This window comes from Sabethes cyaneus, chromosome 3, assembly GCF_943734655.1.
Source record: "Sabethes cyaneus chromosome 3, idSabCyanKW18_F2, whole genome shotgun sequence".
Classification (NCBI taxonomy): domain Eukaryota; kingdom Metazoa; phylum Arthropoda; class Insecta; order Diptera; family Culicidae; genus Sabethes; species Sabethes cyaneus.
Window position 1 is genome coordinate 141,310,875 of NC_071355.1, and position 26,662 is coordinate 141,337,536.

At 38.8% G+C, this 26,662-nt stretch overlaps 1 protein-coding gene across 2 annotated transcripts in view; it reads left to right on the forward strand.

Moving 5' to 3' along the window:
* Positions 1–702: 702 nt before the first annotated feature.
* Positions 703–26,662, forward strand: part of LOC128744353 (phospholipid-transporting ATPase VB) — a 79,520-nt gene continuing 53,560 nt past the window's right edge. The window contains exons 1-2 of one of the 2 annotated variants that reach the window (XM_053841285.1): positions 703–942; positions 1,217–1,540. The gene's annotated coding sequence lies outside the window, so the exon portion shown is untranslated. The remainder of the gene's footprint in view (positions 943–1,216; positions 1,541–26,662) is intronic. The other variant, XM_053841286.1, reaches the window with a different exon arrangement.

Consider the following 26,662-nt stretch of genomic DNA (forward strand, 5'->3'; position numbering starts at 1 on the left):
TAAGCTTCATTGCAGCTTCGAAAGCAGCTGTTAATTAGCGTGAAGCTTGATAAAATCACCAGATTTAGATGTTTAAGAGTTGAAAAAAGGTTTTCATTTCTAAATCTAAACCATAGATCAGCCACAGGTTGAATAAAATCAGCTATAAAAGCGTTTGATCAGCTTGAAATTGTTACTTGGGTAGTTCGTCACGCACATAGCGAATTTGTTTAATCAATCTGGGTTGGAATGGGATGTATCTTATCTGTAAGAGCAAATGAACACAAAAAGCTCATCCGGTTCCAACCCGGATTGAATAAACAAATTCGACTTTAGTTCATCACCCTATTTCTCAAACGGCAGTCGCTCGAAAAACGCGACTACAAAGCTGAAAAAGATTTTTAAGCCTGTTCGGACTTATACGAAATCCCATGCCGAACTGTCATTGTATGAATGATGACAAAAGCAAAAATACTTCCCTCTTCTTTTTTCTCACATAAAAACCAAACAAATAATATCAGCATTCGTAGTCGCGAATGGGCAGTCGGAAAGCAGTCGTAATATTTGGATTTCGAGCAGCTTTCGATTTTCGAGTAGTTGTAGTTATTAAAAGAAATCTGGCATCTCTGCAGCGCTGTTGTTGGGTTTGTGCAAGTGCTCGAGTTTTATTTGAGTTTGAGTTTGTTCGTTGTTTGTCGTTCGTCAGTTGTGTTTGTGGCTTGGTTCCGTATGGTTCGGTTTTATCGTCGCATTTTTTCTTGACTCGGTTTCGTTAGTTAACCAAAATTTCCGTGTTTTACACGCGTTCTTAAACGACTCTCGTCGGTAGTCGCCATTGACGGACGGCAAAGGAATTACAGACCTTAAATTAGTACGATGTATGGCCAAAGGTGAAAGTAACGATCTCAACACCGTGCGAAAACTTCTTGTGAATAACTAGTGCTGGCCGAAAGAAATCGCAGTGTACGTTCTTGCTTCTTTTTTACTGATCTGCATTGTTCCTACGGTTCCTACCGACCAATAAAGAAGAGAAAAAAATAAATTCCTGGTAGAGTGCGATGGACTCTGCAGGTCTGAGTTTTGCTTGGGAAATTTTGCTTAGCTCGTGAAGTACCTCCACCAGAAAGTAAAATCGAGCTATTCCATCCGAGTCGGATAACGGTGAATAACTAAACATGTGATAGAGGAGCTATTGTTTACGTCTCGTGTACAGTAATTTTTTGTTGGTATACCTTAGCATGTTTATGATGACAGATGACAGGTTATTGGATGCTGTGTGAAGTTGAAACAAATTGTGTTTAATGTTTTTTGGCTACGTAAAGAAAATGGACTGTTAAAGGTCAAAAAACCGCCTGTTGGTTCAATACCAAATCACTATGTATCGTGAAGTTAATTTTTTCTCATAATGCGAGCTAGTATCGTACCTAGTTGCTTTTCGTGAAATAAAGTGTACTTACCTGCAATATTAGATACATGTTTAAGGCTTTCGAAGCCAATAATTCAGTTAGATAAAAGGATTGTTTCCAGTCGTCGATAAATTACTGTTTTTCATTATATAAACGTAAGTAGTTTTATTTTGTTATGAACCGAAAGTATATTTACCACCATTGTTATAGAAACAATAGTATACCTATATTTATTTAAGATATAATAGATAGTTATAATTTTTATTTAATTTTCCAGGTTATATCTTTAGCTTTTGACGTAGGACTCAGTCTTTGTTTACTATACTGGGTAGCACTTTGTAAAAACGAAAATGTAACTGTAACGTTTGAATGAAAGATTCAAAACACTTATAATTATTTTACCACTGCATGGAATTTCATCTTCAATATTTCGTTGGATAGAGAAAATGTCCAGCAATATTGTTATGTGATCATTGTAACCGTTATACAATTGTTAAGCAATCAAAATTGATTGAAAAATTAAGTTTTTCAATTTTCATTTTATAACCAACTAGCTGACCCGACAAACTTCGTATTGCCACAAATTAACCTGTGTTGTACATAAATCATGAATCTCGGATGATCTTTGTCACAATCTCGAGTTTTGCAAGCCCCCCAGTGGGCGGCGCTTCCGACGACGGGTCACCGGCAACACTCGCGACCGTCTCGTCCTGAATGATCTAGTGTTACTATAGATAGTTTTTGTGGTCTTGTATTGACTATTGTTTTATGGAAGAGTCGAATTTCTCGAGTTCGATTAGTTTTTGACTTTCGCAAAAATTTCTGTTTTATTTGTATGAGAGACCATATCCCCCTACCACAGGGGTGAGAGATCTCTATCATAAAATAAATTCAAGATTCCAAAATCCCCCACATGCCAAATTTGGTTCCATTTGCTTGATTAGTTCTCGAGTTATGAGGAAATTCGTATTTCGTTTGTATAGGAACCTCCCTCTTAAAGTTGGGAGGGGTCCTAATTCACCATAGAAAATATTTTTGCCTCCAGAAACCTCCACATGCCAAATTTGGTTCTATTTGCTTGATTAGTTCTCGAGTTATGAGGAAATTTGAATTTCATTTGTATAGGAGCCCCCCCTCCTAAAGTGGGTAGGGGTCCCAATTCATCATAGAAAAAAATTTTGTCTCCAAAAACACCCACGTGCCAAATTTGGTTCCATTTGCTTGATTAGTTCTCGAGTTATGAGGAAATTCGTATTTCGTTTGTATAGGAGCCCCCCCTCTTAAAGTTGGGAGGGGTCCTAAATCACCATAGAAAATATTCTTGCCCTCGAAAACTTTCACATGCCAAATTTGGTTCCATTTGCTTGATTAATTCTCGAGTTATGAGGAAATTTGCATTTCATTTGTATAGGAGCCCCCCTCCTAAAACGGAGAGGGGTCCCAATTCATCATAGAAAAAATTTTTGTCTCCAAAAACACCCACATGCCAAATTTGGTTCCATTTGATTAATTACTTCTCGAGTTATGAGGCAAATTGTGTTTCTTTGGTAGAGGAGCCCCCCCTCTTAAAGTGGGGAGGGGTCCTAATTTACTATAGAAAATATTCTTGCCCTCGAAAACCTTCACATGCCAAATTTGGTTCCATTTGCTTGATTAGTTCTCGAGTTATGAGGAAATTTGTATGGAAGCCCCCCCTTTTAAAGAGGAGAGGAGTTATAATTCCCCTTATAAAGAGGGGAGGGGTCTCAATTTACCATAGAATAAATTCTTGTCACCGAAAACACCCACATGCCAAATTTTGTTCTATTTGCTTGATTAGTTGTCGAGTTATGCAGAAATTTGTGTTTCATTTGTATGGGAGCCCCCCCTCTTAGTGGGGGGAGGGGTTTCTAACCATCACTAAAACCTTTCCTGGCCCCAAAAAACCTCTACATGCATATTTGCATGCCGATTGGTTCAGTAGTTTTCGATTCTATAAGGAACATACGGACAGACAGACAGACAGACAGAAATCCTTCTTTATAGGTATAGATTACAGTTAGTCGACAATCATGGGCCACACACAATCATGGGTTATTTTAGCTCTTTCTGTCGATTAAAGCATGAATATTATAATACTAGTCGATTGATGAAATTGCTACTGATAAGTAGCAAGTAGCAGTAAAGGTCAGTAGATCTAGGAAAATAAATAAACCTAGATAGATGTGATCTCTGATTCGTCGACCACTTCAAAAGTATCTCCATCTATCACCACCGCAGTTCCAACACTCGAAGGGCTACCACGCTCTCTACCAGCCACCACATACTTTGTTTTGGTAGAATTTATGACAAGCCCCAGCCTCGCAGCTTCCTCCTTAAAATGCGTGTACGCTTCTTCCACAGCTCTACGGTTAACACCGATGATATCAATGTCGTCCGCGAACCCTAGGAGCATTCGAGATTTCGTGATGATGGTAGCGCTTCTCTGCATGCCTGCCCTTCGAATAGCACCTTCCAATGCAATGTTGAACAGCATATTCGATAGTCCGTCACCTTGCTTCAAACCATCTAACGTCACAAACGAGTCCAATGTCTCACCCGCTATTCTGACGCTTGATTTTGAACTATCAAGGGTAGCACGTATCAGCCAAATAAGTTTTGTTGGAAAACCATGTTCAAGCATAATCTGCCACAGCTCATTTCGTTTGACTGAATCGTACGCCGCCTTGATGTCAATAAACAAATGGTGAGTCTGCAAGTTGAATTCCCGGAATTTATCGACGATCTGTCGCAAGGTGAACCTTTGGCCCGTCGTGGAGCGTCCCTCTCGAAAACCGCACTGGTATTCGCCAACAAAGGTTTCCTGCAACGGCCTCAGTCTGAGAATTTTGTATGCAGAATTGAGAAGAGTAATGCCTCGATAATTGCTGCCTTCGAGCCGATGGCCCTTTTTGTAAATAGGGCATATGAGACCTTCCAACCATTCCGTAGGTAATTCCTCCTCAGTCCATAGTTTTAGTATAACCTGATGGATTGCACAATACAGCCGTTCGCTCCCGATTTTCAAAAGCTGGGCGGGGATACCGTCCTGTGCAGCTGCTTTGTCGTTTTTCAGCTCTCACTGCTTTCCTAACCTTGTCCAAGGTTGGTGGGTTCACAGCTTGTCCATCATCCTCAATCGTTATCCTGTTTCTGTTGACCGCTCCATCTTGTTCACCATTCAACAATGCATCGAAATGTTATTTCCAACGCCTAGCCACCTGCTATCTTTCGATAATCAGGTTCCCCTGCTTGTCGTTGCACATTGCAGGAGTTGGCACGGTCCGGTTCCTGATTCCGTTGATCGCATTAAAGAAGCTTCTCGTATCGTGCCTGGCGAAGCAATTCTTCGGCTCCGCAAAAACGCGATCCCAGTGCTGACGTTTCTTACGACGGTGCAGTCTCTTTTCGGCAGCTCGAGCATCTCGGTATCTCTATGCGTGTCACAGTTGCAGCCAAAATGTGACTGCTGGTTCGATTCTTCTCATCAGTCACTCGCTGGCACTATGCGTCAAACTCAGCAGTAGTACCCAACACTTCCCGCGCTGTAGTACTGATCGCGTCGTGGATGTGTATACACGTGGATGTAAGCAAATGTTACTGGGTCGTTAACTGTTGGTGGACAATATATTAAAAGAAACTTGTACCAAACATGTTCCTAACTTAAACTGGACGTTCTACGTCACCATTACGTACATCCCATGTTCCATGTGGATGTATACCATGGAGTTTTTTTATAATTTTTTTCATTTTCCGTCAATTAATCTAATTTATCTTAACTGTTGCGAAAATAAATAAATTTGAATTTCCGTTGGGCAAGAAAGCGTTGAATTTTCAATCAGTTTTAATCTATTATTAATTTTCACTGAATAATTCTATTTCTGTTAATGTAACCTATGAAGTTTCCGGAAGTAATTTTTGAAACTTTAATTATGAATGAAACATACTGAGAAAAAATATCGTGTTTATTAAACCTATTATAAAATCTGCCCAGATTACTTTTTTTAAATAATAATTTAAAAACGAATTGATAATAACTGTTTCACATTAAGTTGAGAAAAATGCCGTACGAAATGATTTGCAGATAAACAGTATATCTACTTAGAAATTCCTCGGACCAACACAATGCAGCACATGGGAAGATAGACAACTTAATTACTACTATGCAGTGTTGCACTCAAAACCAAACTGTTGAACCAAGAACCACCGGCGTACGTGATCCGAAAATAATAGTTCACATAATAGTAATAGTCGATGCTCGTCAGACGAGACTATAATTAACACTCGGTGAAACCTAGAGACCCCTACTGTTATTGATGTAAGTTTACAGTTTCACCTAGCGACTAAAAAGCAGCATCTTGCGTGGAAGTATAGCTTTATCTTACCTTGGAGACTATGAGTTTTTATGGTTAAAACACTTTGGATACTTTCCGCTAGTGTATGGGTGTTGGAAATCCGTACTCGGTAAAGGGCATCCGGCGGCCGAGCGTGATCGAGCATTGAATACTGGCTGACTGATGCTGGAAACCGGTTTGATCAGACGGAAACCAAGAGGCGAACGAGAACGGAGCGAAAGACTTAGAAATACGTTTATTGCAATGTGGAGCCATAGCATGTTTTCTCTCTTCTTCTAATAGTGCAAACAGATGGTAGTTTAGGATCCGATACTCTGTTCAACTTCTTATTCATTTCTTTTTAAATTTGAAACGAATTTCCTTATCTTCAGTTATTTTGTTATAAGTAACACAATAGTATAGAACAACAAAGGCACCTACTGGTTTAATAACCCCATGGCAAATATATACGAGTCTATTACATATAGCAATCTTTTTCACTCTATAAAATTCATAGACCTCAATATCGAAATTCCAACAACTTGAAACGACGAACCATGACGCCTTTGCCAAAGGTGTTCCAGTTTGAAAATTTCCGTCATGCGAACGGAATTTTAAAATTTTAACGGTCCCCACGTTGCAGAAATGACGGTCATGGCCGAACATTTCAGGGGCACGATGGACCCACAGTTTGATTAACACCCAAATCATTACGATCGTTGACATGGTTTAGTACTGGTTCACTGACGCTGTCGGCGATCTGTAACTCAGCCGAGGGTGGCTGTACACGCTGATATCATAGCACAGGAATAAAATTGCCATGCTCTGGCTGATTTTTACCTCGCAATGCTCTTTCAAGCCTCAACACCAACAGCCCAGCCCAGCCACATAACAACGCGCAAGAAAGTGGGTCTGGCTGGGTTTGCACATCGTTAGGTGAGACGGGCTTAAAACTCTCGCTCTGATTAGCATACAATGTTAATTCAGAGCATGCAAGCTACTTTTACGAAGTATCCTCATTTAATGCTTGCTCCATTGTGTTGAATGTTATTATTTGACAAACTGTTTAAATGGGGTTTGCTTGGTTGTATTTTAGGACGCTATTCTGGTGTAGTTGCTAATTTTAGACACAAAGATCTATAGGTAAAAATATTCTAATTGGTATGGTCAATGAATTCATAAAAAATGTGCATTCATACAAGCACTAAGGATTGTTTGAAGACATTTTCCATGAGAAATCTCAATTGGAAAAGCTGTCTTAAGAAACCGACACCTTAAATTTGACTTGGAATTTTGTACGAAGGTTATAAAAAATAAAACTGATAAGACATTGCTACCTTTTTAAAAAACTAAAGTCATTTGTCTTAAAATGAAATAGTTGGTTTTACGATTATTACGAAAACTAACTATTAATCGCACCGAATGACCGGTCTATCAAATTGTAAAACTTCTAACCAGGATTGCTGCGCACAGAATCAAAATCTGTAAATGTCGAGAAAAATTGAATTTATAGACCTGAGTGTAATCTATAATCTTTCTGACTTCAATTGCTGGTGCTAAACGTCTATAAACTTTATTATTGATAAATGAACGTTCTTGTTCCTATCGGATTTGAAGCAAACACCACTGTTGCAGAGTAGTTGTTCTTTCCACAGACCTTGCCCATCGTGTTCGTCCAGCTTTAGCCATCTTTTGTATATTGGGTTCGCCATCCTCCGTCTCCATACTCTGTTCTCCTGTAGGCTGCCGAAGATAGTTCTCAACAGTCTTCTTTCGAAAACTCTGGGCACTCGCAGGTCTGAAGTCAACGAACAAACGACGAATAAATTGGTTCGCAATTGGTCATACATAATCGGTAGAAAAGATTAGATACAGCCAGGGCCCGGCATCGTCGAAACAAATAAATTAAACTGACTTTCTGTTACCTTCGCTTCGTACATGAAGTGACTTGCTTCATTTGTTGAACAGAACGTTTCAAGCAAGCTTCAGTTGAAGTTGGTGGCTGTTTCAATTGACGACGGCAGAAAGTCAGGCACGATTTGTCGACATTGACTAGGTTAACTGTAATATGCATTGCATTGTAGGAAATGTTACTCAAATTCAATTTATTTGCATTCAAATTCAAAATTCAAAGTTGCTGGCCTTCTTCTAAATATTTGATAGAAAAGTACAAATGAAAAGTTGAAACCGATAGTCATGATGAAGTGAAACCCGTTCCGCTGACGCTTACTGAAACCAGTTTGAAACTGAAGCGGTGGTGCTTCTATTAAAACCGAAGCTTCACTGCTTCATTGTTGATTGACGCTATGCAATTGAAGGTGACGTTGTCGGGCCCTGGATACAGCACTTTGTAGGTGGCATGGAGAACGGTAATCGCACGATAGTTCTCATAGTCCACCTTGTCGCCCTTTTTGTGGATTGGGTAGATAACCCCATATTTCCACTACGGTAGCTGTTTTATATTCCAAATTTTAACAATTAGCCGGTCCAGACAAGTGATCAGCTTTTCTGGTCCTATTTTAATAAGCTCCGCTCCGATGTCATCTTTCCCAGCAGATTTATTGTTCTTTAGCTGCATGATGGCTTCCTTGATTTCGCCTATCGTTAAGGCTGGCATCTCTTCTCCGTTTGTTTGTCGCACCATCGAAATTGCTTTTCCTGCCGCCATGGTTGTTCGCCTGGGCGCCATTCAGGTGTTCACCGAAGCGCTGCTTCCACCTGCTCACGACACAAAGCCTTTGCGGGATCCGTTCGGTTTTTGGTAGAACTTTCGCGTTTCCAGAGTAACTGACCCGCTCCAACTCCGCATATTCCTGCTCTTCCAGACAGCGTTTTTTCTCCCGGAAGATTTGGGTTCTTCTGTCTGTTTTCCACGTTCTAGCCTTCTAACGAGGCACTGTGTTTCTTGGTCTCGCAGCATTCTCCTCCTCCATCGCCCTCCAACATTCATCGTCAAACCAGTCCTACCGCTGATTGCGTGCTACATGATAGATGAACATTGCATTGCGTTACATTGCTAATGGCTGTTTTGATAGTGTTCCAACAGTCCTCGAGAGAGGAGCTTTGTCCAGCTCGTCCTCTTCCGGCAGCGCAACTTAGAGTAAATGCGCGTAATTTACGGCAACATCTGGCTGCTTCAGCCGCGCGTAATAAAACTGAGACTGGGAACGGTACCGAATGTTGTTCACAACGGAGAGTTTTGGTTGCATCTTATTCATCGCTAGGTAGTGGTCGAGTTAACGTTGCTGCTGATGTCAATGATGTCTGAGAAGTGTCAACAGTCGATCTAAACGTGATCGATCTGAGATTCTATCTGATATATTGACCTCCAGGTATGCTTACGTAGGAGTTTATGCTGAAAGATGGTATTACGTACGGCCATATTCTTGGAGGTGGCAAAGTCGATAAGTCTTAGGTCCATTTCGTTGGTTAGAGGGTGGATGCTGGATCCTCCCGTAACCGGCATTTGTATTTCTCCTCCTGCCTGACTTGAGCATTGAAATCTCCGATGACGAGCTTGATATCATGTTTTGGGCAATGGTCACTCCAATGTTCCCTTGGAAGTTGAAAGATCTGCAGTTCCGCGTCTCGAGTTTCCAATCTACAGTTCTTTTTCGTCGCATGGGTCTTTTTTGATTGCTATTTGCTTATTAGTTTTTCATTATGGTAATCCCCTGTCTCGTCGAAGGACCAACAAAGCTCAGTAGACCCCTGCTTCCCTGTCAGCATACGTTTTTGGCATCCACCGGGGTTGGTTATCCAATCTCCACCAAGGTTGCTCATGTCTCGGCTGGTACCACGAGGAGGTTGCGCTGAGTTACTGTATAAGAGGCTGTGCACCACTGTAGAGTCTATCTTAGAGATGGGCAAAGTTACTCAGTTAAGTGAATAAATCAGAATCATTCCGCTTTTTGATCTGAGCTAATTCTTTCGAAGGTTTTACTAGCTCACTGAACTATTTCGCAGATTAAAACGTTGGCGGCAGTAAAAGAGATTTTGTAGGCTGCTCGCACAAACAGGAAGTTTCATTCCGAACTAACACCGCGTGCGTCATAATATATTCAAAAGAACGGCGCGCCGTGAGAATAAAAGAGACAACGAATTCTATCAGCCAAACCTTCTAGTAAAGCACATCGAACGCCATTGAGGTATACACAGGTGATGTAAAGAGGCGTTAGTGCAATGAAGAAGTTTCATCATGGTGTGAGTGGAATCGCAAATCGACCAATCACGATCAAGTGTGACGTCAATCTACTAAAACAAATGTAGTTTAACGTTTATTATTGACTTTTCTTTACTAATACTATCAAATGTCTTTTTCCACATCTCTTTATACCTCATTGTTCGGACGCAACTAAGGGAGCTTTGTCTTTTTTCCTATTTCTGCTAAAAAGTTTAATGTTTTTTCACCAGTTTAGCCCAGATCAGTACGAATGCGAGCAAAAGAGCGGGTTAGCGCGCGTAGTGGAGCTAATTCTTTGATTCAGCTCATGAACGGATCGCCCGTCACTAGTCACATTTTATGTCTTTTTTTATGCGGATGGAGAAATTGTGTCACTATATTTCTAAAATGGAGATTTTTCCAAACTGTCGCAGAGGCTTGGGTTCGAACGGTCTTAGAACTTCATGGAATTATGCATGTGAGCATAGTTTATTGACTTATTGATACAAATGAAAATAATAATGAAAAAAAAAATTAATGCAATCCGCAGCTTCGAGTCATGTCACGGTCGCCATGTGTGAAACTGATTAGACCAACACTCGCGTAACATACTTTACCGTTAACTTATTTGTTTGATCGAGAGCATTCTAACGATTCGAATAAAACCACGGGCTGATTGCTATTGACCAAGTAGCCGGTAGTCTTCTAGATAAATCCAGTTAGGTTTGATCCAATCCAGTCATAAGACTGGAGTTTATTATTTTATACTTGGTTATTTATACCCATTTCCAAAAACCTAGTCTATTAGTTGAATGAAACGGCTGGAGTGATAATTGATTTTCCCGATGCAATCTTTAGGCATTATCAGCGGTATTGATAAATTCGGTTCGTCGCTGTGCTCGTCATATCATACCTACATATTTCACGGTAGCGTTCTTCCTGAGTTATGACCAACTGTCTAACGATCAACGATGGTACATGACCCGTCGTTAGATTTTTGGCAATATAACTCAGAAACAAAACTAATGAACGTACTGGAACAACCTTTTTTGTTTTGTTACAAGAAGTTTTGAGAATACTTTTACAATTTTTGAGTTGTATAAAAAACACAAGAAAAAGAAGATAAAATTTTATAGTTCCAACTATCTTTTTGATTCTTTTTTTATTTTTTTCTGGTTGAATTTCCTTTACAAAGCTCAAAGTGTTGAAAGTCTTCTCCAAAATTCTTCCAACACAACAAAAAAAAGTTTGTTCCAATACGTTCTGTTCAGTTTCCGAGAAGTTGATGAAGTTGGCAAATCGTATTTTTACAGGAGTGGTGTTTTATTGCGTGTAGTTTGTTCGGCGCTGCACTGAAATACCTCACTACATGAATGTGAATAGTTTTTTTGTGCATCCACTTCCTGGGCTAAGATTATTACAAAATTAGTAACAAAATAAGCGAAAATCAAATTGTGAAAAAAAGTTATTCTTTCAAAACTTTTAGTCGGCCAAGTCCCACGTCTAGTCTTAGTCTTAGCCTTAATCCAGAACGTATTTCATTGCAAAACAGTATGCTTTTAAATCTCGACTCTTTTATAGTAGATTGTGAATGGAATTCATTGTTGAAAATGCCAACCCAGAACTACTTGAAACACGTTCCATCCAATACATATTATTTCAGTTAGGTTATTTGCAATCGCCATTGGGTGGTTTTGTTTTCTTTTTCGTTTGTTTCAAAGGTCATGGAAACTGAAAGTTGTTACAGCGCAGCCAAAACTGGTGGTAAAAGATGTTTGCTTATTTTATTTCGTACCTAAGCTTATTGTTTCTGCGTCGACCGACCTACCGACAGTGTTTATAGACCTTCGCACGCGTTGGCTGAGACTTTTGATCGCAGACAGAGAAGGCAATTCAACAAGTAAACGCTGCTGTAAAGTTCGCCGATGAGAAAAATAAAATCGTACCCAGCAGCAGTAGCGTTTACTTAAAGTACGACTGCGATTAGGTGGTCTGCAAGTGACTGGTGGTGTAACGCAATGAATGAAAACGTTTGGAGTGGAAATCCAAGCATTCGATAAAAGAAAGTTTTACTTGTCTAAATAAGATTTGGTTCTGGTTTGTTTATCTCTTTCATTTGTTTCGAAACCGTGAATTAAGAACTTAAGACACGTGAATGATTTAAAAAAATTCTATAATATTTTTAATGCCTTACGAGAGCATACCGTTCTCAAATCAGTGCAACAATAAATCCGTGTACTCTAACAGCTGTCTGCGAAGTCTGTCGATATAGAATGGTTATTAACTTAATAAGTCTTAAAAACGATTAAGCCCAAAGTTTAGCTTTGCTACAGTACGTATGAGCAAATCTATAATACCAATAAGAAATTGTCAATCGAATCGCAGGAGTTCGGAGGTTTAACTGCCCTTTTTATAGCTAATACATGTTAAGTAGCAACGATGCAAACCCCCCTCGCTATGTACTTGTCTACGTTACGTTAAATAAGGTTTTATCATAATGAACGCAACATTCCGTATTAGTTTCCATTGACGGCGCATGTCCAGCTCCATGGGTTCGCGCTTTTCGGCGAGAATGTAATGTGCGTTGAAGTTAATTAAAAATTGTCTCTCACAAAGCACTGTTGGCATAAAGTTGGCCGCGAATTAAATCAAGGACACTCCGGCTGTCTCTGTGTACGTAGCGTTGGAAACTACACACAGCCGGTATGCTTGATGACAGTTATAAAAAAGAACAAAGTGGTATCTGCACTTGAACTGAACCGGACATTCAAGCGTTTCAGTCGTTGCAATTATTTAATTAAATACTTTCGTATATTTCTACAGACAAACCAAGCAAAACGAGTTGCGCTGCCCGAAACCAGCTCCTAGCTGGTTCTCCGCATAGACCAGCACGGATATACATACTTACAGATACACATTCCTACACAAAGCCACTCAAGAGATTGAGGCTCACCAACTCAAGCAACCCGGCAGTGGCAATAATAATGGGTGAACGAAACGAGTCTCGGAACGCGCCGAGCTGCACTTTCAAGGTCTCCTTTTTCACGATCGACAATCGTCGGCATATGCATATGCCCGATCGAACACGCGCGGTCTATCTTGAATTCAGTTGCAGGCAAATCTGTCATCTCATAATGCGATACATGGTTTAGCTGACGACTGAGAGGTCGTTGAATTGATTGGGATATTCTACGATTTTTTGTTGTACCCAAAAAATACATATCATCACCAGGCAAGGTCGGACCTGATATTAATGAATTTAATTCTATATCAGAAATACATTTGACGATTGTTGACCTTACTCTACTAATTCATACACAGAAAGCCAAAGTAGACCAAGTGTTATTCGTTTAATTCACATTACTGAATTGTCTCTGAAGTCAGGATAAATTTAAATACAGTTTACCTTCTTACCCAGACTAGAAGCGTAGGAGCTAAAATTTGGAAAACTATTCTTGATTGCGAATAGTGTATATTTTTATTTTTAATATTTTTTTTCCAATACATTCTTCAATATCCAAAACACGCGAACAAATACTTTCACTTTCGCTGGAATTAATTTGTAATACGAAAAACGAGGTAACTTTCATTGAGTCATTGGTGCCTTTTGCTCAAATCATTCGTGACGACGACGAGATCTAATGGTTTCGCAAGCGAACTCTCCGGTGAAACGTAGGAAAACTGTCAAACAAACATCATCAACGCTTGTGGTGAAATTTTGTCAGCCACGATCGCTACAGTTAAGCGTCCGTCATCGGAACCACGTGCGGGAAACGCCAAAGAGTCAATGTACGCCAATAACGCACAGTTCTGGCGTCATTAGACAGAAATAAATCATGCGAAAATATTTCCAACGAAAGTGGAAACAAAGATTTCGAACGGTCCAACAAAATGAGTGGCATGTAAGGTGCGAATATGTGCCAATAGAGTGTCCCATTAGGGGTCGTTTTTAAGATCGTTGCAAGGAACAATCACTTTGACTCAATTCACATTCATTTAACAGTACCGTCTCAGTCAAGCAGAATTTGAAAAAGTTATATATGGAATGATTGAAGAACTAGTTATTTTCTACAGTTTTGCCCAATAAAGTTTTTTTGTAGATCATATAACTAATTCTATAAATGTCTCATATAAAACAGTGTCAAATTTTGCTTAGCTGAAACGGTACTGTCAAATGAATGTGAATTGAGTCAAAGTGATCGTTCCATCCCTGTATGTAAGGTATGAAAATGCTCGTAATGAAACGAATATTTCTGGTAAATCTCAACTTTCTAGAAAAAATTTGATAAAGGTGTCTTTGGTCCTCAAACCATAAAAAAAGAAAAAACGCACTGCTTCAAAAAAAATAATAAAAACATAACTTACAAAAAACTTCTTGATGTTCGTATTAACTAAATGAAATGCATATACGCTTTAAACGAATAAAACGGTATAGTATACACTTTATTTCAATATTCGTTGTGAGTCAGGTAAGACAGTAGGGTGATACAAACTGATACAACTGTTTTTAAATGCATTCAAAAAAAACTTTCTTCAAAAAATTGTAGAAATTGTAGTGTAGTATGACTGAGCAACTACGCTGAATGCAGGAACTACCTGTCTCTTACTGGTTGCGAAATATAATGATTTGTTGAAAAAGAGTACCGTCATCCGGGGATACTTGCAACACTTTTGAACTTTGACTTGGTATAACTTTCGAAGTATACCGTTTAGGTGCAAGTGTAAGTAGCCAAAACTTATATAGTGGTCAGTACTGTTGATTTATGATTATGAGAAAAATTATTCACTAAATAATCCTGTTTAATGAACCGAAAATAGGGGTGTTGCAAGTTACCCAGTAAACGGATAACACTTTTCTGATTTTGCGTTTCTTATTATTTTAAATTTGATTTCAAACCGCGAATGAGTATTGTTAGATAGGTATTTTGAGTATATTTCTAGTAAAACAAGTGATACTGGAGGCATGTTTTGTTTCCCAATTTTGTCTATCGCTTTTTTAAAGATATTCGGTGAAAATGCAGCATGTTGGTGAACTTCAAATTGCCGTTTCAAGGCACGTGGAATTTTTCACAATTTAAATTTTTCTGGAGATGTCATTAGACAAAATAACATCGTACAAATGCATCATTTCTAAATACATTTTTTGAAAAGTTACTCTCGACGGAAAAAAATGTTTTAACGAGACCAGGTCTCGTGTGGTATCCAACGTATCAGCGAAATTTCATTCTAATCAAAAATAATAGAGTCTAAAATTAAAATAGCGTTTTTTCAACTGGCTCTGAAGTATTTTATTTGATATCCAAAGGATTAAAATCGCTAATTCAAAAGTCATCAATTTTTAAACAAAATTTTAATGCATGTATTATAATTTTTGAGATCACTCCAACACAAAAAGGGAAGGGTGCTAAGCTTACTTACTTATGTGTCCATGTCCGCCGGTCCGGCAGAACAAAGGGATGAAATCAGAGATCTCCACTGCTGGCGGTTAACCGCCATGGCTTTTACCTGTCGCCAGGACAGGTTCTCATCTACAGCCCGGATGTCGTTGGCTAAGCTCCGTCGCCATGAGCCTCTGGGTCTGCCTCTTCTACGCTGTCCTTGTGGATTCCAGTCGAGTGCTGCTCTGCAAACCTCGTTCGCTCCTTTCCTCAAGGTGTGTCCGATCCACTTCCACCTACGTAGACGAATTTCTATGGCTATCAGCCGTTGATGACACCGACGATAGAGTTCCTCATTGGATATCCAATTATCAGGCCACCAGGCACGCATAATGTATCGCAGCCGCAGGCACCGGTTAATGAGGGGGTATAAAGGGTGCTAAGCGGACTCGGAGTTATAATCTTGAAATTAGCGATCCTAATCAACTACTGCTAAGGTTGATTAGTTAAGATTTCGGAACTCACATGCTTCCAGCATGTAAATTTTTTTTGATATAATTTTTTCTGAATTTCTTAGCAAATTTGCTTATATGTAACTTCATTTAATATCCTACACCTCTCCAATATCCTGTTGACGAGCTACGCGTTTCCAAAGTTGGTGATAACAAGAAAAATCGAAAACGGATAACACCTGTTGAAATTCATTTCAATTCAGAGTCATACATCATAAATCGATTTCTTCCGAATGATACCGTTGTTTGTATCAAAGTATATCAAAGGTAAAAAAATGTAATGATAGCAATAGGAAAGTCTGAAGTCGATCTATTTCGTATGAAGTGCGTATCATTAGTGTACGTTTTAACTGATTTATGTACCGCGATCATCGATGCATGTAGGCTTATTTGTTCGCTTCGGTTCAATCCGCTCCGATCCGGCTTATAATCTAGTGAGAGAAGTATGTATTTCATTTATAAAAAATGCGAATATTCTCCCAAGCGATTTTGTATTGCTAGTTATTTTTTGACTCAAACATCTCTTTTACTCAGCTATCGACTAAAGCGTTGCATCGAGAAAGTAAGCGAGAAGTTTAAAATTCAACAGTGCCCGGCTTTTGCTAAAATGTTGTGTTCTAATTCCTTTTCAAGAAATTTTACACGCGTATTTTTGTTTGACGCTTAGTGTACCCGCTCCCAGATCTTGTTACGTCGGCTATTTCCATTTTTTATGCAGAGTGAGTAGTAATAACTGTAGGTAAAGTAAATGAATACAAAAATAGGACGCTTGCATGAATTTTATTTTGAGTCCATAACATTTGTGTTGTATTAGCCCATTCAAATCTTCCTACTTTGCTTGAATTACCGTTGTTGAAAAGTGTTACAGCTAGCACGCACTATATCCTGAGGCATTTCATCCCAAATATTCACCAAACGTTGCTTGAAAGCATCCACCCACAGTCAATCCTTTGGTGCTCCCTAGTTTGCTTCGCATGTAACCTTTGCATAGAAGTCGAAAAGATTCAATTCAGGCGAAGAGACAGGCCACTCTTTCGAAGAATTAAGATTCGCAAAATTGTGCTCACACCCAGCCTGTGTAGCTTTCGCCTGGTGAGACGGTGCAGAATCCCGTTGGAAGAAGTATGGTGCATTCTCGTAGTGTTTTTTGACGATGTGAAGTAAATGGTTCTTCAATACAGTATCGATGTAATATTAAGTGTTGATTTGAACACCAGGTTCAAAGAACAGCTTTTACCTTCAAAATTTTTGGTAAAATATCCCCATACCATCACGCTGGAAATATTCCGGAACTTTTGAATAGCCAGTTTTTCCCGAGGATAATCGGAAAAATATGTTGCATATATCCGATCATTTTGTTGGTTGTGGATGCTGTAGCAGAAACACTTTAGTCCAAAAATAAAATTTCGCAATCACCGTGTACCGTTCGTTCTGTAACCTTCTGCTTTCCAGTCAAACCGTGCACCCATTGTTTTTGTAAGGAATCAATCAAAGATCATTTTTAAAAATTTTCTTCATGGTTGAATTCTCAGTTCCTTAGCCTTTTTACATTCAAACTGGTCTGATCCTTCGAATTCGATCCGTACAAAATTATTTTTTATGGTACGAAAGATGAATCTTTCGTTTATTCCGAGTGGCTTCAGCATCTTTAATATATCACATGGTCGAAAATTTTCCAGAAACATACGTTTGGGTGCACTCTAAACGAAAAATATGCAGACACATCATGGTTAACCCATTTTAAATTAAACACGTTCAAAAAACACTGACTTTTATTACTACTCACCCTGACTACACAAAATTTGAAGCCTGAGTACTTATAATATGTTGTATAAATATTTTTATGGAATTGCTGAACACTTAACAAGTTGTATGTAATAGAACAATTTATCGCTAAAACTATGTTAAATAAATTTTATTGTTAAGGCAGATTTAATAAATGGTGATAGTTATTCAATTTGGAATATCAGGTTTTCAAAACAAAAATTTTCACCACTCTAAATGTTCTCCCAAACGCAAAACTTTTGTTGACCGGCGTTGTGTCAAATATAACGTCTGCAGCTATGACATGATCTCTGTACTTCTATCAACCAACACAAATAAATATTTAACAACCCCTAATCTTATCAATTTTTGCTACCTGCAATTGGGAAGTTGGTAAACAAAAAACCTAGACATAATGGAATATTGACATTATTCTACAAATTGAGGAATAATTCTGCCTAGTGATGTTATTTTTCATGATACCCTCGCATTGATTTTAAAGTATAACGATTTTCAACAAAAATTTTGTATATGTGGAAGGCATTGTTACAGATGATTCTATTTCCGAACATGCAACAATAGTTTGATGTCTAGTTGATTTATAACTTTTTATTTTGTTCGAAAAACAAGGTAAAAAAATAATCTTTTTGTTTCAACCACTGCCATTTGAAATCAGTTATATATTTTTTAGGTTAGCTATCATAATTTTTATGGAAAAAAATGGAAGTAACGTATCAAAAATTAATAGAAGTATTTTATAAGTGTAATTTCAATTCAAATTTCAAAATATTTAATACCGTGAACGTACCATATTCTGCGCAGCTAAGACATTATTATGTTTCTTCCGCTATTCTAAGTATTCTAGATTTAAATTAACAACGTGGATAGCAGCAACGTGTAGTGCTACGGTCTATAATATCTGGTAAAAAATATGGGAATTATAAGTCGATCATTAATTGAGTATATTTTTCGTTTTGTAAACTTATCCACGGTGCCTAATTCTGCGCACTTTCTTGACCATGTTCCTAATTCTGCGCATGTTTGCTCCTAATTCTGCGCACCCAAAAAGTGAAAATAAATACTCCTGCCATGCTGTTTATGTCTTTATACGCTGAAAGCACACCAAAAAATCCGGCATTAGCCATTACTATAATTAAATCCATGATCCGGCCTTCTTGTGCTGTCCGGGTGGCAAAGGAATATTGTTATCACACAGACACACACACAGACACAGCACAGGATTCCAATCAATGCAAGTTAAAGATTCTACTTGAATTTTCATGCCTATATACCTCAGCCATTTAGGTGAGGTTGCGTATTCTTTCGCGATTTCTTCGTAGGATTCATTACTGCGCAGAATTTGGAACATGAATAAAAAATCTGTGCCTAAATCTGCGCATTATTGCATCACATTTTCCTAAGGAAAGCAATGCATGCAATCACTCTCTTTGTCTAAAACATGACTAAAACTAATTATTCTTTCTTATTATGCTGGGTAATTTGATCATTACAAAGAATTTCGATCATAAATTTGTTAATTTTCTAGAACGACAATCTTAGCGTTGGTGCTAACGACAATGTTTTATGCCATATAAAATACTTTCAGAGTCACGTTAAATTATTTCGCTCTCAAATATTATGGCCCGTTCGTGAATAATGGCGTAATATTCAACAGACGTTTATAAAAAAATACCGCAATGATCATAGTTATACACAATGTTAAAAAATACTTATATAAAGAAAAATGCGCAGAATCAGGAGCTGCGCAGAATTAGGAGCGGTCACGGTATATCAGTAATTAAGCTGATAAACGAACCAGGATGATTTTTTGCATTGTACGAAAAACGATCAATTACCCTATACAATAATTTATTGAAAAAAGTGTGTACTCTCCAAATTTTAAAATGCTCTCGTCCTGGAGGTATTATCAGCACCTGTTTCATTCCTTTTTCTACCGTTCTCTTTCGTCTGTTGGACAGACTAGTGTTATAACGCTTGTCTTTATTATTAGCTTTTATTTCCATTTCATTTTTAAATCCATTTTTTTCTTATCTTTTACCGCACAAGGAATTTTCCACAGCTTTGATAGTCGATACACCGATGTCATTTATTGCTTGCTTCCGTGAAAAGCGCATAAATTGTTGGTTGGTACACGTCGGCATAAGATTCTGTGTCCCGGTAGTACCGCTCAACTTCCACTTACGTTCCCGAATTTCTGCTGTTATCGAACGCTGATAACATTGATGATAAATTAAAAAGATGGAATTCCTGTTATGAGGTCACCAAGCGTGCATGATTTGATACGTCGCGGACATCGATTAACAAAAATCTACTGTTTTTATTTTATTCTTGTCAACAACAACAGCAGATTTCGCTACCATAGTAGCGTTTAAAGTGTGAATTTAGGGTGTCGGAGAAATCTGCCAGTCATTTTGGTGTTAGTCCGAGAATGTCGCTCACCAAGTGTGAGTACTAATTCATAACATATTATTGAACTATATTCACAGTCCTAAAAGTGCTTTGAACAAATAAAAAGGCGTCCTGCATCGCTAACAATATTTGTCATAGTTTTTTATTAATATAAAAACAAAGTGGAACGTTTCCAGATTTTCTCTTGCAGAAGTTGCGGTCAGCCGTAACATCATGACGGAATCGTTACGATTCGCCTGACTGGTTACATACTCGTTTCGAATTTGGAACTTCGCTGTCGAACTAAACATCAACCATGTCGACTTATCGACTATGATGGCATAGCTGTGTCTTGGCTTTTAATTTAATTTAGTTAACTCTGTTTTCAACTGCTCGTTACTTCATCTCGAAGTTTCATTTCCTGTTCCATGCTCTTGCCGGATTTTACGCAGGCCAGAAGAAGCGTGCCTAACTGTGTGCAGCGTTAACAGTTAGTTTATACTACTTAGTTTCGATTGAGGGAAATCTTAGTGTATACATATAACAATTCAATTAAGAGGCCATGACTGCTATTAAAGTCTTTGCTGTGCGTCTCTTAAGACGGTTAATCTTTCAATTATCTCCTTGAAATGTAATTTTTTTAAACTACAATATTAAACTGTAACTGCTGTCTTTAAAAAATGTTATAAAATTGATCTTTTCAACAATTCCTAGGAAGACTACGTTCAACTACAATAATATTTGTTGCTAGTAGTTTTGAGCAATCATTCTGTGCAAAGCGAGCCCTCGCTCGAAATGTATTACTTTTAAAACAAAAATGAATTGCGATGTAAGAAAGTAGTTCGTTTATGATATCAGAACTCTGCTGACCGTTCGCGAGCACTGCCATTTTAGTTCTGACTCACTACATTGTTTGAAGAAGCAGAAAGATAAAAATAAAACTTTGCTCGTGTATTTGCGCTTTTCAAGGACTAAAGCGGAAAGCAATGCCCAGCTAAATAGAACGAGAACCAGGTTCTAGTTTATCTAAACCTGATGCTTTCAAATAAGTCGAGAACGTTGACTTGCTTGTTTGACTATGCTGTAAAACGTAAGCTATTAAGGTTGTTGTAATATGTCTTCATTCAAAATAATCAGAATTTCTCTCAAATAAACTGTAAGCATGACACTTGATCTGGACCGTGCGATTTATGGTTTGTTTTGTCCAGCGCAGCCGTAACCACTTGTCTGTTAGGTATAATTTTCCAACGCTTTCTATCCAGTTTCGTGTTCAAATGCAGCGCATCGCTTGTAAGTTAACACGGCAACTAACCCGTGTTAATTACAACATACTCAGCCGTCTGCATTTCACAAATTGTGCACCGAATTCAAGAACCGTTGACCGTTCAACGTTTACCGTATGAGAGACACAGAATCAAGCGTCTAATTCGAGCATGTAATCGGTATTATCGCACGCAACCAAAGGAATTACACAATATGATTAATTTGCGGTAATTTAAGGAATTTGGCGCTTAATTGATGGACTGTAGAATATTGATCATTTAAGTAAGTTGCTTACGTATTTTGTTACTACTTATTTTAGAATAATTGAATTGATTGAAATCAAAAGCCAAAGCAACGACAAGACGTTCGTTCCTGAGTCAACCATAGAACTTGATTCAAGCAACATGCAGCAGAAACCAACTTGATGCAATTCATTGTGATGTGTTGACCTATTTTATTGGCGCTGTCGACCTATTTCGCTCTCGAACATTTGCGCTAATGTTTTGCAATAAATTTCATATGCCGTAATCGGCGGCATAGCATGCGCAACGACCAACCGCTAGTGAGAGCAGTTTTTGATCCAGATGTTATCCCTTCTCGTTTCCCTGCTCCTGCTGGCCGCCGGCGTTAAGCCGTTTCGATGCGACTTTTAGAATAAATCGTAGGTTCGCTCATCCGCACCTTCGAACGGTTTGAATCTTTTCGAGAATGGTGAAGCGGATGCAGCCAGATATAATTAATTATAATTTTACAATATGGCTCTGCGATTATCAGTTGCAATAGGAAGACAATTTAGCAAAGGCATATGATATGTAAGTAGTTTTTTCTCGTCAATTTTGCATCGTTCATTTTTAAAGGTGTTCAAGGTTTAAAGGTTTTCATTTTTGAAAGTATACCTACTCAATAAATGTAGTTTTCAAGTTCGTCAGCTTAGTCTAAAAACATGCTAGTTAGAAACTTATCTCAAATTCAGCATCCAACATTCGAAACTACACTACCATGCTGTCATCCCGATTTGCTAACGAGCAAATTGTCTTCGAAACCGGTTTTGGCGGCCACGTCAGACCATACATGCACCGCACGAATGCCACACCGACTGTCGACATGACGCGGTCGGGTCGGCCACTACACACCGAACCTTCTTAATTCATCTTCTCTTGACTGCTTTTCCGATAGCAATCAGTTTTAGATGAACTCACGAACAGATGATTTTTATTTACACAAACATTTTCGACGTTTCTCTTGATTCCTTTTTCACTGGTTGAATGGCATCATCTGAGAGCGAGTGATAAAACACGCCTTTGGCCCGGTGAATTTGATTTCGCTGTTTCTAGAAATGTTTTAGTAGATGTGGGTATTCTATATGTTTGAAAATGGCTACATCTTGTAATGAACAGCTATGGTACAAGATAAGCACTTTTGATTAAGCATTTCGCTGTTGACAGCTGGTTAGTTGCTAAGCAAGTACATTTTGATGATTAAAATAGAATCTTTGTCTGTTGAATTTACTCGTACTCACTATCGTAGGTGTAAAACAAAGATAATTAGTAAGGAATTTTCAAATAAATGAAATTAGGCTGAAAAAATTAAATCTTTTTTAAAGCGGATTTCAGAAAAATATAGTGCGTAAAATGATGTGTGATAAAAACTCGATATTCATGTCGATGCCGTAACGCGCATGATTAATAAATCAACTAGGTTGCTGTGGTCAAAATTGATTTTGTTTTTTATTTGAAGAAAACTGGTGCTTACCATCCTCTGTTGGGTACTCTTACCACTGCGTCCAGTATTTTGAACTATGTATTGTGGTATGCCCCGTTTTATTATTTTACTACACGCTTCAAGCTTACCTATCACTTATTGAGGCAGTGACAGGCTGGTAGCTGGAGCGAGATATGCCATTCAGGGATGACTGAGTTTATAAACCTAGTACCCTGATCGGCGACGCCAACCAGATCTCCCCTTTTTTGAGATGCTGCGGTCTGCGTACTATTTGTGCTCCACGATTGCAGAGCAAGTGTTCCGAGGATAAATATCATCTTGTACGAAACTGAGATTCCGAAGATGATATTTACTCGGACAACGTCCTGTCGCAAGACTGGTAACCTTGCTGAGATCTCTCTGAGACTCAGCAACTTTGAGTAACCCAGTGGTGGATACTCGATGTTATATATTTTTAGATTGTTTGAGCGATTGTACAGCCATCCTACTGGCCGTAACTGTTCCGCCCTCCTTTTGTTTCAGCCCACCCTCCAGCACACAATCAGAGATCAGGCTGAGTAAATCTCGACCCGTGAGTAGAGAGTTGGAGTCACATCTTCGTTTGTCGACTCACAACGAGTCGGCGTGTTGAGAATAGGCGAGGATCAGGACTGAACCTCTGCGAGCGCATCGTTCAAGTCCTGCTCCTCCCCTACTTTCCTTTCCACCTCAATCGTTTCTTTGTTTTTCGGCAGAGAGAGCATGCACGATAAGAAATCGTCCACTGCATCAGTGACCAGCTTGATGCAGCAAGGGCAAATTACTGTGGAGGGCGCCCTGGTACTCCACAGGCTCCGTTGCGGCGAGAGAATTTATAGAACCCCCTCCACCATTCATCCCTCGGCACGGGTCGCGTCACACCTTGGATAAGGGGTTTATCCATTCAAGTTTTTACATAATAGCCATGGATAACAGCTATTACAACCATCTTCATTTGAACCCTCTGCTTTAGTTCTTGGGAGTCAAGAAGAACCGTCCTGCAGGCGGAGAGTTTACACTTCATCCTTCGCATGAGTGCCTCCTTCTCTGTCCGCATACGACCCTAGTTTCTACCGGTTGTCCGATTTCCACTAAGGAACGTATCCCAGATGGTACCACGAGGAGGTAGAGATAGGAGTTGCTGAATAAGAGGCTGGGGAACCTCATGGTGGTTCCGGAGCGCATTATTCAACCATTTACCATCCAACTGGTGCTTTACCATTATAGACTTCAGACACGAATCCACCGGAATGGTGTAAAGTGTCTTTAATAAACAAACAAACAAACAAACAAACAAGTAAACTATAGACGCAAAATTCGTGAGAAACATCGTTTCGAGTTTTTAAAGCCCCTTTGTGTGTCTTACCCCAGAACACCAAGTAGAGCAGTTGCAGATTTTCAAAAATTATTGTGCAGGTTTGTACCAAAAAATCTCAGAATTTCATGAAATTTCTCACGGGCCTTGTTTATCGACCTTTTAATAAAAACAATATTTAAAAGTTCGATGTCATCTGTTTTTCCCGAAAACTACGGTGAAAAATTCTAATAAAAAAAATTGGAAACCCTTTGTCGTAATTGTGAGAAATCCTTTAAAATGTATTTGTTTTCATTAGTTGCCTTAGTGACACAAAATTTTACGATAGCGATTTTTGTTCTTCTAGAGTTATGGCGGAAAACTCGATTTTCCTATAGATTTATAGCTTTTAAGGAAAATGGTATATGTAGTCAAACCAAAAGCGTAACAAATTTTCAGTTACTCCGACGTTTTGCGGAGATCAACTGAATTTTTTTTACGGTTTTGGTTTGACTACATACGCCATTCCCCAAAAAAGCTACAAAAAATTATAAGTCGAGACTATACTACCCTATAATTTTTTTTCGAATATTCATATCTCAGAAAGTAAGTACAGTAGGATTTCGAATTTGGCAACAAACGCGTGTCGCCTATGTTGCCAAAATCGAGACCCTTTTTTGATATGAAAAAATTGAATGTAAATGCGATATAAATTGACTAAATGTTATTAACCAACGATTGCAACCTTTTTATGTTCAAAAAATCCGCCAAGATCCCTGCGGTGCAAGTAAGTTTTTGGCGACCTGCGGCAAGACGTAATCCTACGGCAATAAAAATATTATTGTTCGAAAAATTCTATAACCGCAAACTTTTTTTCATGAACACACTTAGGGCAATATTTTTTTGTCATTTAAAGTATGAATGCGGAAACTAACTGATATTTAAGCATAGTTAAAGAAGTAAAATAGTTTGTGTTGCCAAAAACGGATACTTTTGTTGCCAAAATCGAGGCATGCCAAAATCGAACCATGCCAAATTCGAAATCCTACTGTATCGCAAAAAAATTGAAAGTTTTTTTCCCAAATGACTGCTCATTAAACTTTGCGTCTTTCAAATACCATTTGTTTGCTTCGATAGATCATACAATTGCTGAGTAGATACTTGCTGATTGCCCGATCTTACTCGGGGCCACTTTGTAACTCAGTCACTTGTACTCCCCCTTTGGTCAACCCTCCAGTGCTGATTCCCTTATGTCAATGAACATGTGTGTCAAGTTTGATGAAGAACCGTCCGGCGTTTCGAAGTTATGGCTTCCCCCTGTTAGGGGGAAGCCTTTGTCAAGCCTTCTTTTGTCAACCCCCTAGTGCTGATTTCCTTATGTCAAGGAACATGTGTGCCAAGTTTGGTGGAGAAAGGTCTAGGCGTTTTGGAGTTATGGTGGAACATAAAAACATACAAATTTATTCACGCTCACTTTTTATAGATAGAAACATGATTCACGGAAAACGAAGATTTTTACCACTGCTGTATCCGCGAATTTCATGAAAACAACAATGTGTCACATATTGCAAGCATATCATGTAAATGATTCTTCCTAAAAACTATGCTTATACTTAAGTAAGTAATAATTACTTACTTATTGATCCATGTCCGCCGGTCCGGCAAAACAAATCAGGAATGATATCAGAGATTTCCACTTTCAGTGGTAACCCGCCATTGGTTTTCTCGTCGGACAGGTTCTCGTCAACGACCCGGATGCGTCACCATGCACCTCCAGTTCTGCCTCTTCTTTGTTGTCCTTGTGGATTCCAGTCGAATGTGTCTGCAGATCTCGTTCGCTGCTTTCCTCAAGGTGTGCCCGATTCACTTTCAGCTACGTTCTCGAATTTCGGTTGCTACCGGCCGTTGATGGCATCGACGATGGAGTTCCTCGTTGGATATACAGTTTCCAGGGCATCAGGCACGAAAGATATATCGGAGGTAGCGATCAATTCAGGTATTTAACCTGCACTTTTTTACGTTGTCTCTGTTGAGACGTACTACGTTTCGCAGGCTTACGGATTTAACATTTGAGTTGAAAACTCGAGTTTTGGTATGATCTTCTTTGAGCGCCAAATATTCCTGATCCGTGTGACTATATCAGGCTTGGTACCACCACCGGTTGTTCTCTGGCTACCAAGATATTGAAAGGCTTAACCGATAGTCCCGCTATTGTGAAGTTAGTGGGATTGTCAGTGTTCACTGTCATAGACTTAGTTTTTGCTACATTGACTGTAAGATCTGTTGCCTAGGAGCTCTCGAAGAGGTCACCTAGCTTGCTCTACATATCGTTTCGGAGTTGTGCGAGCAAGACAATGTCGTTGGCTAGGTCGTTAGAGGATTCGAGGGCAATCCTCAATTTGG